This window comes from Macaca mulatta, chromosome 13 (genome assembly GCF_049350105.2).
Source record: "Macaca mulatta isolate MMU2019108-1 chromosome 13, T2T-MMU8v2.0, whole genome shotgun sequence".
In the NCBI taxonomy this organism is placed as follows: domain Eukaryota; kingdom Metazoa; phylum Chordata; class Mammalia; order Primates; family Cercopithecidae; genus Macaca; species Macaca mulatta.
The window spans coordinates 22,354,278-22,370,332 of NC_133418.1; the positions used below are offsets into that span (position 1 = coordinate 22,354,278).

General features: G+C 37.5%; 1 protein-coding gene across 3 annotated transcripts in view; it reads right to left on the minus strand.

Annotated features, from left to right (window-relative positions):
* Positions 1-1,148: 1,148 nt before the first annotated feature.
* The window catches only part of ZC3H8 (zinc finger CCCH-type containing 8), a 36,777-nt gene continuing 21,870 nt past the window's right edge, over positions 1,149-16,055 (minus strand). For 2 of the 3 annotated variants that reach the window (XM_077959011.1, XM_077959010.1), the window contains exon 9: positions 1,149-1,744. The gene's annotated coding sequence lies outside the window, so the exon portion shown is untranslated. Of the gene's footprint in view, positions 1,745-9,209; positions 9,326-16,055 lie in introns of all 3 variants that reach the window. The other variant, XR_013402646.1, reaches the window with a different exon arrangement.

The window sequence follows — 16,055 nt, forward strand, 5'->3', positions numbered from 1 at the left end:
CTCTGAGAAACCAGAGCAAACTGTACAGAGGAAAGGGGAGAATGGAGGCCAGCAGCTGGCTGTGAGGTGCTGCCATAACCCAGGTAGGAGAGACCCACCGGCTAGCAGCTGCTTTGACAACACAGGACACATTCATGAGAATCTCTCTCTCCTAACTTGATTCAACACAAGTTAAGATATTTCACTGACACGGGTATGCTTGTTTCTTAAAACAGGTATTTGAAAAAGAAGAGGTTTTTAACCTACTCTGTTTGACTTCTGAGTGCCTCAAATCCCTGCTGTCTCTTTTAAGTCTACAAGTGAGATGGGTGCTGCCTCAGAAATATAAGAATTGTTTTTCCCTTATATATAAACTTTATATATAGAATCTATACTTCATAAGTATCAAACTATACATGAGGTAATATTAGGAAAAAACTGCTAGACTGTAGTAGAAGATTAATTACAAGTATTGACAAGGCTCATGAAAATTAAAAAATTAAGTATTCCTATTTACTCCCTTTCTATGCAATGAATTGCATTATCCACCTTATAAGGTTGTTATGAGACTTGAATAGGAAGTGTCTTGCCCTCCTCCCGAGCCACAGCTGGGAAGTGAACCAATCAACCTGGGGGCAGACAGCAAAAGGGCACTGAGAGATGACTTGCTCTTCATTCTTCAGTTTCCTGCTTCTAAGGGTCTAGGATTTACCCTTGTTTCCTGCTTTCTTTGGTCTTGTCTGATAAACCTTTGCTTGGAGTTGATGCAATTCCCTTTCTTGCTTTAGCGGGATTAGATAACAACGAAAATAACTTTGATTCCTACTTTCAAATAGGACTTGGCTAAGAAGTATCACTAGCTTTGGTGTACTCTGTATGTCCAGCAAGTTGGTAATAGTATTACTTTTCCCAGCAATAAAACAATATAATGACGAGTTTCCATTTCATAGTATTTGTCCAATAATAATATTACTATATAAAACTGCATATTTAGAATCTCATTATTATTTGTACTTGGAACATTTTGTATTTGAATCTTGTGTTAATGATACCATCACACTCCTAAAGTTTGTAATTTACACAAGTGCATAATATGACTACAGTTTATAAACCAATGAGAAAGATAAATATTCTTATATTTTAACAACAGAAAAGTTAGGAACTCCAAATTTAGAAATGGTATAGTAAGAGATGTTGTTTCACTTTATTTATAATAGTAAGAAACTGGAAATAAATGTCTAACAATAGGAAACTGGTTTAAAAAAATCATAGAACCGTAATTTAAGCCCTAAAACGAACAACCATTAAAAATATGTTGTGAAACTATTTAATGTCATAAAGAGAACCAACTCTGTTTTTATGGTCCGTCTACCAATGTCTTCCGAGCAGTTCTCTCTCCTCAAACCTCCTCTACCTCTTCACCCACCCTCACTCAGCCTAATCTTGCTTCCTATTTTATTAAGGAAATCCAATCAATCAGAAGAGTTTTCTACAATTTACGATCATATTTACCCATCAGCCAGCATCTCTGCCATATATGCTCCTCTCCTATTCCAATGGCTGGAATGTCTCAGTGAAGACCAAGCCCTTCACTTGTACATTAGATCCCAGCTCTCTGTCCCATCCATTATGGAAGCTGCACATCACCCCAGTCACACAAGAGGGCACTCTGAATGAGGAATCTTGTAAACTACTCCAAATCACCAGTCTTGAACAGTCTTGAACAGGCATGGGTGTTAAGTACTCTTCATCTGTACAATGCTACCTACAGAAGAAAACAGAGAACAAAAACACATCAGCTCATGAAAATTACCAGCTTAGCCGCCCTTACTCCCAGCTCTCACCTCCCAAAACAACAACAAAAAACATACAGCTGAAGAAAACAATTAAGCAAAAATCCAAACTGAATTAAATACCCCTCTTTGGGAAAATTAAAGAACATTCTGAATTGAAATTCAAAAACTAAGACTAGAACTGAAGCAAAAAATATATATATAAATAATGAGACAAGAATTGACTCACCTCAGAAATGACAAACAAGAAAAAAATAACATTACAAATTAAGAGTATATTACAAGAAAGAATAAATTTGAATGGAAACATGATAAACATTATCAGACAAAAGCAGAAAGAGAACAAAAAATGAGATGAAAAAAGAAAAATTTAATAGAAAACAAAGAAAACACATTATAAAGAAAGAAACAGTAACAATAAAATGACAGAAACTAAACCAAACATTTGGTCATTTTAATAAATGTGAATGATCTTAATCCACTTATCAAAAGAAAAAGATTTTTGGTTCAGTCTGCAGAGCAAAACCCAACTACATATGTTCCATACAAGAAACAAACCTAAAAATTATTCAGAAAAGCTAAAAATAGACTGGGCGCAGTGGCTCACACCTGTAATCCCAGCACTCTGAGAGACCAAGGCGGGTGGACCACTTGAGGTCAGAAGTTTGAGACCAGCCTGGCCAACATGGTGAAACCCCGTCTCTACTAAAAATACAAAAAAATTAGCCAGACATGGTGGCACATGTCTGTAATCCCAGCTATTCAGGAGGCTGAGACATGAGAATCGCTTGAACCTGGGAGGCAGAGGTTGCAGTGAGAGAAGATCGTGCCACTTCACTCAAGCCTGGGTGACAGAGCGAGACTCCATCTCAAAAAAAAAAAAAAAAAAAGAAAAGAAAAAAAGAAAAACTAAAAATAAAGTGATAGGTGAATGAATATTAAAAGCAAATGGAAACAAATTTTCAAGTTGCAGTATGAAATCTGAAACCGCATCAATGAACTTTTTATACTGTTATATTAAAATCCATTGGTCTTTATAGGGTGGATGGGTGCTTTATGCATGTATAATTTTGTCATATTGTGCATTGTTTATGTGGAAAATATCAGTTTACTAATCTATGCGGATCTTCTACATTTCATTATATAGTACAGTGTTTTTTAAAAGTCACATTCGTTAATATCACCAATGAACCTTGCCAAAACAGTCTTTAGGTAAAAGGAAAGCTTTCAAGCTCACAGGGACAGAGCAAATGTTCTAAAACTGTAATTTGTGCTTAAAAGCTTGAATTTTATCATTGAAGACATATTTTCAGTTGTCCTCCTCAAAGTGACAGTCACTCTGTTCATTTCTGAAAAAGTTCCTGTCAAACACCTATATCTGAAAAAAAAAACTGCCCCTCAGTTTTGTGTGTTTCTGTTTGTGTTTGTATGTGTGTCTGGTTTGTTGTGTGTTTTTTTTTGTTTTTGTTTTTGTAGAAATGGGGTCTTACTGTGTTACCCAGGCTGGACCTGAATTCAAACTCCTGCCTCCACCTCCGGAGCAGCTGGGATTACAGGTTTATACCAGCACACCCAGCTCTCAGTTGTTCTTTCATGTAAAAACAGCAGTCATGAAAAACAACTCATTCAGCTTGCAACTCAGATAGCACAGCACATGTACTTTTCTTAGGAATACAGTTGCAGAAGTACTTTGTATATCTTCCCATTCTGTTAGGCATAATATTGAAAAGACTGTATGTGAGGTTTAATAACATTAATAATTGTTACTGCTTCATCAAGGACATTCTTAAATGAACCTGACTCCAAAGGCAGATGTTTTTAGAAGGAAACTCTACTCAAGGTTTAGAAACCAGGCAGTCTCAATGGAACACAGACTCTTCTAGTGGAAATGCCTGTACTGTTTGCCCTATTGAGTATGGTGCATTCCTATTAAGGTATAGAATATTTTATCATGTTAAAAAAGTATCCCCCCAATGATCTTCTATGTAGAAAACCTCAACACACAATAATCAGAACAATGAACAGTCTAAAAAGGAAATTAAAACAATTCCATTTACAATACCCAAAAAGAATAGAATACAGTTGACTCTTGAACAACACAAGTTTGAACTGTATGAATCCACTTATATATAGATGTTTTTCAATAAATACTTTGGAAAATTTTTTGGAGATTCACTACAATTCGGAAAAATATATATATAGATAGATACGAGTCTACTTATGTGTTAATCGACTGTTTATGTTCTTGGTAAGGCTTCCTGTCAACAGTACGCTATTATTAGTTATGATTTTGAGGAGTGAAAAGTTATATGCAGATTTTTGACTGCACAACAGTTCAGTAATCATAATTCCTCTGTTGTTCAAGGGCCAAATGTAATTAGGAATTAATTTAATCAAGGAGGTGAGACTTGTGTAATAAAAACTATAAAACACTGCTGAAAGAAATCGAAGGCACATAAATAAATGGAAAGACATCCCATGTTAATGGCCTGTAAGACAATATTGTTAAGATGTTATTACTACCCAAAGCAATCTATGTATTCAATGCAATCTCTATCAGATTCAAATCGACTGTTTTTTCCAAATATAGAAAAATCCGTCTTAAAATTCACATGGGATCTGAAGGAATAGCCAAATATATATATATATGTGTGTGTGTGTGTGTGTGTGTGTGTGTGTGTGTGTATATATATATGTGTATATATATAGAACAAATTTGGGGGACTCACACTTCCTGAGTTCAATACAAAGTGATAGTAATCAAACGGTGTGCTAACAGCATAAAAGACAGACATATAGAGTAATGGAACAGAGTGGAGAGGCTAGAAATAAACCTTCACATCTGTGGTAAATAATTGTTGACAAAAGCACCAAGACCATTCAATTAAGGAAGGACAGTCTTTCAACAAATGGTGCTAGGAAAACTGGATCTCCTCATGCAAAATAATGAAGCTGGACCATTGTCTTAGACAACAAATTAACACAAAATGGATCAAAGATGTAAATGTTAAGAGCTCCTAGAGGAAAACATAAAGTCTTCACAACACTACTTACAATATTATTTACCCAGAAGCCATTCAGGACCAGGTTAACTTCCATGTAACTGTATAGTTTTGTGCAATTTTCTTTCTTTATTATTATTATTTTTTTGAGACGGAGTCTCACTCCGTCGCCCAGGCTGGAGTGCAGTGGCGCAATGTCGGCTCACTGCAAGCTCCGCCTCCTGGGTTCATGCCATTCTCCTGCCTCAGCCTCCTAAGTAGCTGGGACTACAGGTGCCCGCCACCACGCCTGGTTAATTTTTTTGTATTTTTTAGTGGAAACGGGGTTTAACCGTGTTAGCCAGGATGGTCTCGATCTCCTGACCTGGTGATCCACCCGCCTCGGCCTCCCAAAGTGCTGGGATTACAGGCGTGAGCCACCGCGCCTGGCCTTGTGCGATTTTCTTAGCATTGATTTCTACTTTTCTTGCACAGCGGTCTGAGAGTGTGAGTGGGGTGATTTTTTTTTTTTTTTAATTTGCTGTGGATTATTTTATGCCTGGTTGTATGGTCAATTTTAGAGTATGAGTCATATGCAGATGAGCACATACAGGAGTATGTGTCATCTGCACATGAGCACAGAATGAGTACCTTCTGATGTTTTTGGGTGCAGAGTTCTGTAGATGTCCCCTAGGTCCATTTTGATCAAGTACAGAGTTCAGGTCCCAAACATCTTTGTTACTTTTTTACCTCAATGATCTAATACTGTGAGTGGAGTGTTTAATGTCTCCCACTATTACTGTGTGGTTATTTAAGTCACTTCATATGTCTTTAAAAATCTTTGTTGGTTTAAAGTCTGTTTTGCCTGAAATAAGAATAGCTAACTCCTGTCTTTTTATGTTTTCCATCTGCTTAGTAGACTTTTTTCCATTCCTTTACTTTGAGCCTATGGGTGTCACTGAACGTGAGATGATCCTCCTGAAGACAGCATACCATTGGGTTTTGTTTCTATATTCAACTTTCCAGTCTGTGCCTTTTAACTGGAGTGTGTAGCCTATTTACATTCTAGGTTAGTATTGACACATGTAGATTTGATCCTGTCATAACACTGTCAGCTGGTTATTATGCAGACATGTTTGTGTGGCTGCATTATAGTGTCACTGGCCTATGTACTTTTAAGTGTGTTTTTGTAGTGGCCAGTAATGGTCTTTACTTCCCATATTTAGCACTCCCTTCAGGACCTCTTGTAAGGCAGGTCTGGTGGTAACAAATTCCCTTAGCCTTTGCTTGTCTGAAAAGGATTTAATATTCCTTTGCTTATGAAGCTAAGTTTGGCTGGATATAAAATTCTTGGTTGAAAATTCTTTAAGAATGCTGAGTATAGGCCTCTAATCTCTTCTGGCTTGTATGGTTGCTGCTGATAGGTCTGCTGTTAGCCTAAAGACCCCTTTGTAGGGCCAGGAGCGGTGGCTCACACCTGTGATCCCAGCACTTTGGGAAGCCAAGGCAGGTGGATCACCTGAGGTTGGGAGTTCAAGACCAGCCTGACCAACATGGAGAAACCCTGTCTCCACTAAAAATACAAAAATTAGCCAGGCATGGTGACGCATGCCTGTTATCCCAGCTACTCGGAAGGCTGAGGCAGGCGAATCACTTGAACCTGGGAGGTAGAGGCTGTGGTGAGCTGAGATCTTGCTATTGCACTCTAGCCTGAGCAAAAAGAGCAAAACTCCGTCTCAAGAAAAAAAAAAAAATCCCTTTGTAGGTGACCTGCCCCTTCTCTCCAGTTGCCCTTAACTACTTTTTCTTTCATTTTGACCTTGGAGAATCTGATGACTATGTGTCATGAGGATGATCTTCTTGTGTAGAATTCTGCAGAGGTTCCCTGTATTTCCTGAACTTGAATGTTGGCCTCTCTAGCAAGGTTGGGGAAATTTTCATGGATGATATCCTGAAATATGCTTTCCAAGTTGCTTGTTTTCTCTTCCTGTCTTTCAGGGACACAGATTTGTCACAGATTTGGTCTCTTTACATAATTTCATATTTCTCAGAGGTTTTGTTCAGTCTTTGATATGGTTTGAATCTGTGTCCCTGCTCGAATCTCATGTTGAATTGTAATCCCCAATGCTGAGGGTGGGGAGGTGACTAGATCATGGGGGCAGATTTCTCATGAATGGTTTAGCACCATCCCCCTTGGTACTGTCCTAGCAAGAGTGAGTGAGTGCTCGCAAGATATGGTTGTTTAAAAGTGTGTAGCTCCTCCCCACTCTCTCTCTCTTGCTGGTCATGCAACATGCTGGCTCCTCATTCACCTTCTGCCATGTCTGTAAGTTTCCTGAGGCCTCCTCAGAAGCAGAAGCCTCCGTGCTTCCTGTACAGCCTGCAGAACCATGAGCTAATTAAACTCCTTTTCTTTATAAATTACCCAATCTAAGGTATTTCTTTATAGCAATGCATGAAGGAATACAGTCTTCTTTATTGTTTTTACTTTATTTTTCTCTGACTGAGTTATTTTGGAGAGCCAGTCTTCCAGCTCTGAGCTCCTTCTTCAGCTTGGTTGATTCTGCTGATAAAACTTGAGATTGCACTCTGAAATTCTTCTCGTCTGTTTTTCAGCTCTATCAGGTCAACTCAGTTCTTTCTTATAATGGTCATTTGGTCTATCACCTCCTGTATTGTTTTATTGTAATCCTTAGATTTCTTGGATTGGGTTGACTATCTCCTGTATGTCATTGATCTTTGTTCCTATCCATATTCTGAATTCTATTCGTGACATTTCAGCCATTTCAACATAGTTAATAACCACTACTAGGGAACTGGTGCAGTCATTTGGAGGTAAGAAGGCACTCTGGCTTTTTGAGTTGCCAGAGTTCTTATGCTGGTTGTTTCTCATTTGTATGGGCTGATGTTCTTCAATCTTTGAAGCTGCTGTCCTTTGGATGGATTTTTTGCTTTTTTCTTCTTGATAACCTTAGGGGTTTGATTACAGTATAAGATGGGTTCAGTTGACTGGCTTAGATTCTAGTCTGCTCCTGGGTCTTGGAGGAGCCCTCTCTGATTACTGTCTCTGTGCCCGTGTTTCTTTTGTTGAGTGTTCTTGTCCATGGGGCTCTCCCTCAGACAGGAACCTCAGTTGACAGACAAGTTGTATCCTTGCTAGGTCAGCCCTAATCTGTTGTCCGTGTACTTCCTGGGTAAACATGGGGTTTGCACCTGCCTGCAGAGTTCAAGTAGAAGTGGGACCACTGGGTTGGAAGCTCTAGCAGGTGTGGCCTGGCCTGTCTGGCTACAAGAGGTGGGGGTGGATGGAGTTGCCTACCCTTCTGTTTGGGTGTTTCCAGGGCAACAGGAGGCTGTGCCCTAAAGAAAGAAGAAATTCTGACATGCTACAGTATGGATGAATCTTGAGGACATTATGCTAAATGAAGTAAGTCTGTCAAGAAGGACAAATACCATATGATTTCACTTCTATGAGATACCTAAATTTGTCAAAATCACAAGGGACAGAAAATAGGATGGTGGTGACAGAAATGTCTGTCAAAAAGGATAAATGCTATATGATTTCACTTATATGAGATATCTAAAGTAGTCAAAATCACAAGAGACAGAAAACAGGATGGTAGTTGTCAAGGCCTTGAAGACAAGAGGAAATGGGGAGTTTTTGTTTAATGGATACAGGGTTTTAGTTTTGAGATTAAAAACATGAGCTCTGGTGATACACGTGGTGGTAATGGTTTCAAAACTATACGAATGAACTGAACATTACTTAACTATACATTTACAAATGGTTAAGATGGTAAATATTATGTGTATTTTATCACAATAAAAAACTTTTAAAGTATCCATCTATTCCTATTTTCTTTAGTGTTTTTTTAAAATAAGAAATGAGTGTTGAATTTAGCAGAAAGCTTTTCCAGCATCTACAAAAATAATCATGATATGAAGGACTGCTGTTTTTCCATGATTCTTGTATAACCTCTTGACTTTTTAAACTATCTGCATATATTACTTTTATAAGAATATTTAATTTAAAAACTTTGGGGATATAAGTAAAAGAGTACATTAAGAGAAATTTATAGGTTTAGATGTGCTAAGAAAGAAGAAATGCTAACAGTCAATCTTTGGGCAAAATAAGCCCAAACAATGTAAAAGGACTGATATAATCTAGAAGATAAATTGATGAAATAGAAAATTAGTATAAAATAGAATTAAGGAAAGCAAAGTTGGTTCTTTCTAGAGAATAATGTAACTATGAAACTCCAGGCTAATTAATCAAGAAAAACAGAAGGCACAAATAATCAACATAAGGAATAAAGGCCAGGCATGGTGGCTTAGGCCTGTAGTCCCAGCACTTTGGGAGGACAAGGCGGGTGGATCATTTGAGGTCAGGAGTTTGAGTCCAGGCTGGCCAACATGGTGAAACCCTGTCTCTATTAAAAATACAAAAATTACATGCCTGTAATTCCAGCTACTCGGGAGGCTGAGGCAGGAGACTTGCTTGAGCCTGGGAGGCAGAGGTTGTGGTGAGACGAGATCACACCACTGCACTCCAGCTTGGGTGACAGTGAGACCCTGTCTCAAAAAAAAAAAAAAAAAAAAGGAATAAAAAGGTAAACATAACTACAGATTTTTACAGCTATTAAGATACCATTAATATTATGCCAGATGTCTTCATATAATATTAATATTTGAAAACTTCACATTTATATTTAAAAATTTAGTTTATATCAGGAATGTAAGGGTGGATTAGTATTTTTAAATACATAGATATAATCTGTCGCTTTAGCAGAATAAAAAGAAAAACTCTGGTCACATCAAAAAGCATTCCAAAAAAGTCAACATCTCTTCATGATTATAAAACAAAGAAACAAAAAGCCCAATAACTCTTATCAAACTACAATTTGAAGAGAATTTCAGTAACTTGATAGAGTTTCTACCAGAAAATTGCAGGACACATTGTATTCAGTGGGGAAAATATTAACAGCAGTCTCTTTTAAAACCCAGGACAAAAATACACTATCACTGCTTTTATTTCAAATTACATTGCCTCAAAGACTTGAACACAAATGTTCACTGAAGCTTTATTTATAACACTCAAATGTCGATCAACAGATGAATAAACCAGTATATCCCTACAAAAGAACACAATTCAGTAATAAAGAGAAGTGTGCTGCTAATACACACATAAAAAAGGGAAGCATCAAAACACCATACTGGGCAAAAGACACAAGAGTGTAGACTATAGAATTCTGCTTATATGAAATTCTACAACAGGCAAAACTAATAGATACTTACTGAAAGAATACTAGTGAATGCCTGAGGTCTGAGAGAAGGAGAATGAGTTGTAGTAAAGTGTCACAGGGAACATTCTGGGGTGATGGAATGTCCTATTTATTGATTGTGGGGGTAGATACATGGTTATACACTCATGTCAAAACTGGTATCCAAACTCATTGAACTGTATACTCTCCATTTATTTAGATCTTCAGTTTCTCTCAGTTTTGTAATTTTCAGTGTACAAGTGTACACCTTTTAAATTTATTCCTATTTTATTCTGTTTGATGCTACTGAATGAAATTGTTGTTTAAACCTCATGTTTAGATTGTTCATTGGTAGTATGTAGAAACAGAATTTATTTTTATGTATTGATCTTGTTTCCCGAGACTTTGCTGAATTTGTTTATTAACTCTAGTAGGTTTTATTTTGCATGTGTGCATTTAAAATGGGTGCAATTTATTGACTGTTCTGTATACCTCAAAATAGTTAATTGTTAAAAAAAAATATGCAACCCACTGGGGAAAATAATAAAATGTTATCAAAAGACATTTTGAAAGACTACAGACAACAATTAGCGAGGTGTAGTAGCACACACCTGCAGTCCCAGCTACTTGGGAGGCTTAGGTAGGAGGACTGCTTGAGCCCAGGAGTTCGAGGCTAAATTGAGCTATGATTGTGCCACTGCACTCCAGCCTAGGCAACAGAGCAAGACCCTATGTCTAAAAAAAGACTACAGTCAACATATTCATAGATTAAAAGCCTCAATATCACAAAGCTGGCCAGGCAAAGTGGCTCATGCCTGTAATCCCAACACTTTGGGAGGCTGAGGCGAGCAGATCACTTGAGGTCAGGAGTTCGAGACCAGCCGGGCCAACATGGTGAAACTCGGTCTCTACTAAAAATACAAAAATTAGCTGGGCACGGTGGTAGGTGCTTGTAGTCCCAGCTACTCAGGAAGCTGAGGCAGGAGAATCACTTGAATCCAGGAGACAGAAGTTGCAGTGAGCCAAGATCATGCTACTGCTCTCCAGCCTAGACAACAGGGTGAGCATGGTGGCTCATGCCTGTAATCCCAACACTTCGAGAGGCCAAGGCAAGTGGATCACCTGAGGTCAGGAGTTCGAGACCAGCCTGGCCAACACGGTGAAACGCCATCTCTACTAAAAATACAAAAATTAGCCAGGTGTGGTGGCACACACCTGTAATCCCAGCTACTTGGGAAGCTGAGGCAGGAGAATCACTTGAACCCAGGAGGTAGAGGTTGCAGTAAGTTGAGATTGTGCCACTGTACTCCAGCCTAGGCAACAGAGTGAGACTCCATCTCAAAAAAAAAAAAAAGGAAATATTTTTATGATACAGAATTCAAAAGGTTTATAAGATAATACTATAAACAAATTTACACCAACAAAGTAGACAACTTAGATGAAATAGCGAAATTAATAGAAAGATACAAATTACCAAAGCTGTTTTTTTCTAAAAAAGAAAAATCTGAATAAACTTATAACAAGGACAGAAATTGAATCTGTTATGTAAAATCTTCTAATTAAAAAAAAAAAAAAAAGCAGCCAGGCGCGATGGCTCACGCCTGTAATCCCAGCACTTTGGGAGGCTGAGGCAGGTAGATCACGAGGTCAGGAGATCGAGACCATCCTGGCTAACACGGTGAAACCCTGTCTCTATTAAAAATATAAAAACATTAGCCGGGCATGGTGGTGGGCACCTGTAGTCCCAGCTACTCGGGAGGCTGAGGCAGGAGAATGGCGTGAACCCAGAAGGCGGAGTTTGCAGTGAGCCGAGATTGCACCACTATACTTCAGCCTGGGCGACAGAGCAAGACTCCATCTCAAAAATAAATAAATAAATAAATAAAACAAAGAAGCTCAGGCCCAGTTATCTTACTGGTGAATTAAAGGAGAAATAATAACAATTTTTCATGAATTCTCCCAGAAAATAGAGAAAGCTGGAACACCTTTCAACTCATTCTAGGAGGCCAGTATTACCTTGATATGAAAGCCAGAAAAAGACATCACACAAAAAGAAAGCTACGCATGAATACCCCTCATAAACATGAAAAGATGCAAAAATCCTTAATAAAATATTAGCAAATGAAATCCAATAATAAATTATATACAACATGACCAAGTGGGGTTTATCTCAGGAATGTAAGATTTGTTTTACAACTAATATATCATGTGAATAAAGTAAGGGGAAAATTATATGGCCATCTCAACAGATGCAGAGAAATCATTTGATAAAACCCAAGATTCATCCATGATAAAAGTACTCCAAAAACTAGAAATAGGAGAGAACTTCCTTGAACTACAGTATCTATAAAAACCTACAGCTAAAATCATATGTAATGGTGAAAGACTGAATGCTTCTGCCAAATATCAGGACAAAGGCAACATTACCTGCTCTCACTTCTATTTAACCTTGTATAGAAGGTTTCAGCCAGTAAAATCAGGCACAAAAAGAAATGAAAAGCATCTAGTTTAGAAAGGAAGAGGTAGCCAGGAATGGTGGCTCACACCTGTACTCCCAGCACTTTGGGAGGCCAAGGCTGGTGGATCGCCTGAGGTCAGGAGTTTGAGACCAGCCTGGCCAACATGATGAAACCCCATCTCTATTAAAAATACAAAAATTAGCTGGGCGTGGTGGCAGGTGCCTGTAATCCCAGCTACTCGGGAGGCTGAGGCAGGAGAATCACCTGAACCTGGGAGGCGGAGGTTGCAGTGAGCCAAGATTGCGCCATTTGCACTCCAGCCTGGGGGACGAGAGCAAGAATTCATCTCAAAAAAAAAAAAAAAAAGGAAGAGGTAAAACTAAAAAAAGAAAGGAAGAGGTAAAACTATCTTTATTCTCAGATAACATAATCCTACATGCAAATTCCTAAGGAATTCCTAAGGAATACATGCACACACAAAATAAAACCTACTAGAGCTAATAAATGAATACAAAGTCTTGAGAAACAAGATCAACAAAAAAATAAATTATGTTTCTACATACTACCAGTGAACAATCTAAAAACAAAGTTTAAATGGCAATTCCATTCAATAGCATCAAACAGAATATGTAGGAATAAATTAACAAAAAAGTGTACACTGTACACTTGTACAATGAAAATTACAAAACTGAGAGAAACTGAAGATCTAAATAAATGGAGAGACATTCCACGCTCATAGATCAGAATTCTATGTGCAGTTTTCCACAGATTCAATGCAATCCCTATCAAAATCTCGGCATAGGTTTTTTGCAGAAATTTACAAGCTGATCTTAAAACTTATATGGAAAAGCAAAAGATCCAGAGTAGCCAAAACAATCTTTGAAAAGTAGAACAAAGCTAGACAGCTTACACTTCCTTATTTCAAAACTTAGGACAAAGTTATAGTAATCAAGACACTGTGATAGTGTATAAGGACACACATATAGAGGTCAATGGAACACAACTGAGTACAGAAATAAATCCATACATTTATAGTCAGTTGATTTTTGACAAAGGCGTGAAGGCAAGTCAGAGGGAAGGGGCAGTCTTTTTTAAAAATGGTGCTGGTGGCCAGGCACAGTGGCTCACCTTTGTAATCCCAGAACTCTGGAAGTTCAAGGTGGGCAGATCACCTGAGGTCAGGAGTTCAAGACCAGCCTGGCCAACGTGGTGAAAGCCCGTCTCTACTAAAAATACAAAAAGTAGCCAGACGTGCTGGTGCATGCCTATAATTTCAGCTACTCGGGATGCTGAGGCACAAGAATCACTTGAACCTGGGAGGCAGAGGCTGCAGTGAGCCAAGACTGTGCCATTGCACTCCAGTCTGGCAACAGAGTGAGACTCTGTCTCAAAAAAAAAAAAAAAAAAGTTCTGGGACAACTGGATATCTACATGTAAAAAAATTTTGCCCTTAACTCACACAATTCCTAAAAATTAACTCAAAATGAATCATAGACATAAACACAAGAGCTAAACCTAGAATATTTTTAGAAGAAAACATAAGAGCAAATCTTGTGACTTTGTGTTAGGCAATGAATTCTGAGATACAACACGGAAAGCATGATCCATAAAAGAAAAAACTGATAAACTGTACAATATCAAAATGAAAACTTTCATGCTTCAAAAGATAACATTAATAAAATAAGACAAGCCACAGATTGGGATATTTGCAAATAAAGTATCTAATGAAGGATCTGTATGCAATATATGTAAAGAACCCTAAAACTCAGTACGAAAACAATCTAATTTTAAAATGGGCAGAGATCTAAACTGGCTAATGGCCAATAAGCACATGCAAAGATGTTTATAGTCATTAGAGAAATGAAAATTACAACTACAGTGAGATACAGCGTCACTCCTACTGCAAAAGCTATAATCAAAATGACTGATAGAAACAAGTGTTGCTACAGTAATTAAGATAGTATATGCTGGACAAAAAAAAGACAAATGGAGAACTGACATCCCAGAAACAGACCTTCAGATCTTCACTTGATGGAAACTTGACATATACCAAAAGGGGCATTACAGGTTAGTGGGGGAAAGCAGGCTTTTTAATTAAATAATACTTGGGAGATTGGTTATCCATATGGGAAAAAGGGAACAACAAAAAAAAGAAAGGTATGAGGCCTCTGATACCATTTTTAAAAAGTCAATTACTATTATTTTTTCTTTTCTCCCTAGAGTTATAGTTATACTCTTTTTTCATTCATTCTAACAGTTCCTCCCACATGTAAAGTACAAAAGGTGGAGTACGGTTTCCTTCTCCTTGACTTTGGGCTTGGCCACATGACTTACTTTAGCCAAGTCAATGTGCTGTAAACAGGGCTTTGCCCTCTTGAGTTTCTGCCAACACCATGAGAAGAACATGCCCTAGCTAGCCCACTGGTCCCAGGAAAATTAGATAAGAACTGTCCCAGCAGATCTGCCATATGAAACAGAGCCAACCCAACCAAGGCCAGATGAGATCAGCCAACTCCCAGCCAATCTATATATGCATAAAAAATAAGCACTTTGTGTTATTCACTACTGAGAACCTGGTAGTTGTTTTTGCTAAACACCATTACTGTACCAACTGTTAATACAATTCCCAATGGATTAAAATATAAATGTATAAGGCAAAGCTCCAAAACTTAAAAAAAGAAAGTTAAATTACTTTACAGACTCACGATAGGGAATAATTTCTTAAACAAGACACAAAACATAAAACTAGCCATAAACAAAAAGATTCCCAAAATAAGTAATTCTACTCCCTGAGATGCCTAAAAAAAAGAGAAAGAAAGAAAAGAAAAGACCGTCCACAAAATGGGAGAAGGCCTGCCACACATAACTCACAAAGAATTATATAAGGAATATATAAAAATCAATGTATAAAGGGCAATCAGACCAATAAAAACATAGGCAAAAGACATTAACAGGCATTTCACCAAAGATGAAACTCAAAAGCCAGTAAGCATAAGAAAAGATGCAAATTAAGTTATGAGATTCTATTTTTACATCCACTAAATTGGTTAAAGTACTGACAATATAAAATATTGGCAAGTATAGAATGACAGGATTTCTTCTACACAGTTTGTAGGAGTATAAACTGGTATAACTACTTGAGAAAAAACTGATATTACATTTTATGATGATATGATTCTACACCTTGGCACATACTGTGGATAACTTGTGCACATTCATACCAAGAGGTATGTATATGGATACTTACAAAAAGAGTTTGTATTTTTAAAAATTGAAAATAACCTAAACATTCACTAATAGAATGACTAAACAACTAACATAAACATAGAATGAAATGTTATATAGGAGTAAAAATGAATGACAGCTGCATGCATCTACATGAATGAATAATGTTGAGTGAAATAGCCATGTCATCAATTAATACAGAGAGTATGATACAGTCTGAATAAAATCCAAACATAAGCAGAACTAAATATATTGTTTTGTGACTTATATGTATTTGGTAAATCTACAAAGAAATACAAGAGAAGAATAAAAATATACCTGATAGACAAGCCCACACAAGGAAGCAGGCTGATGTCG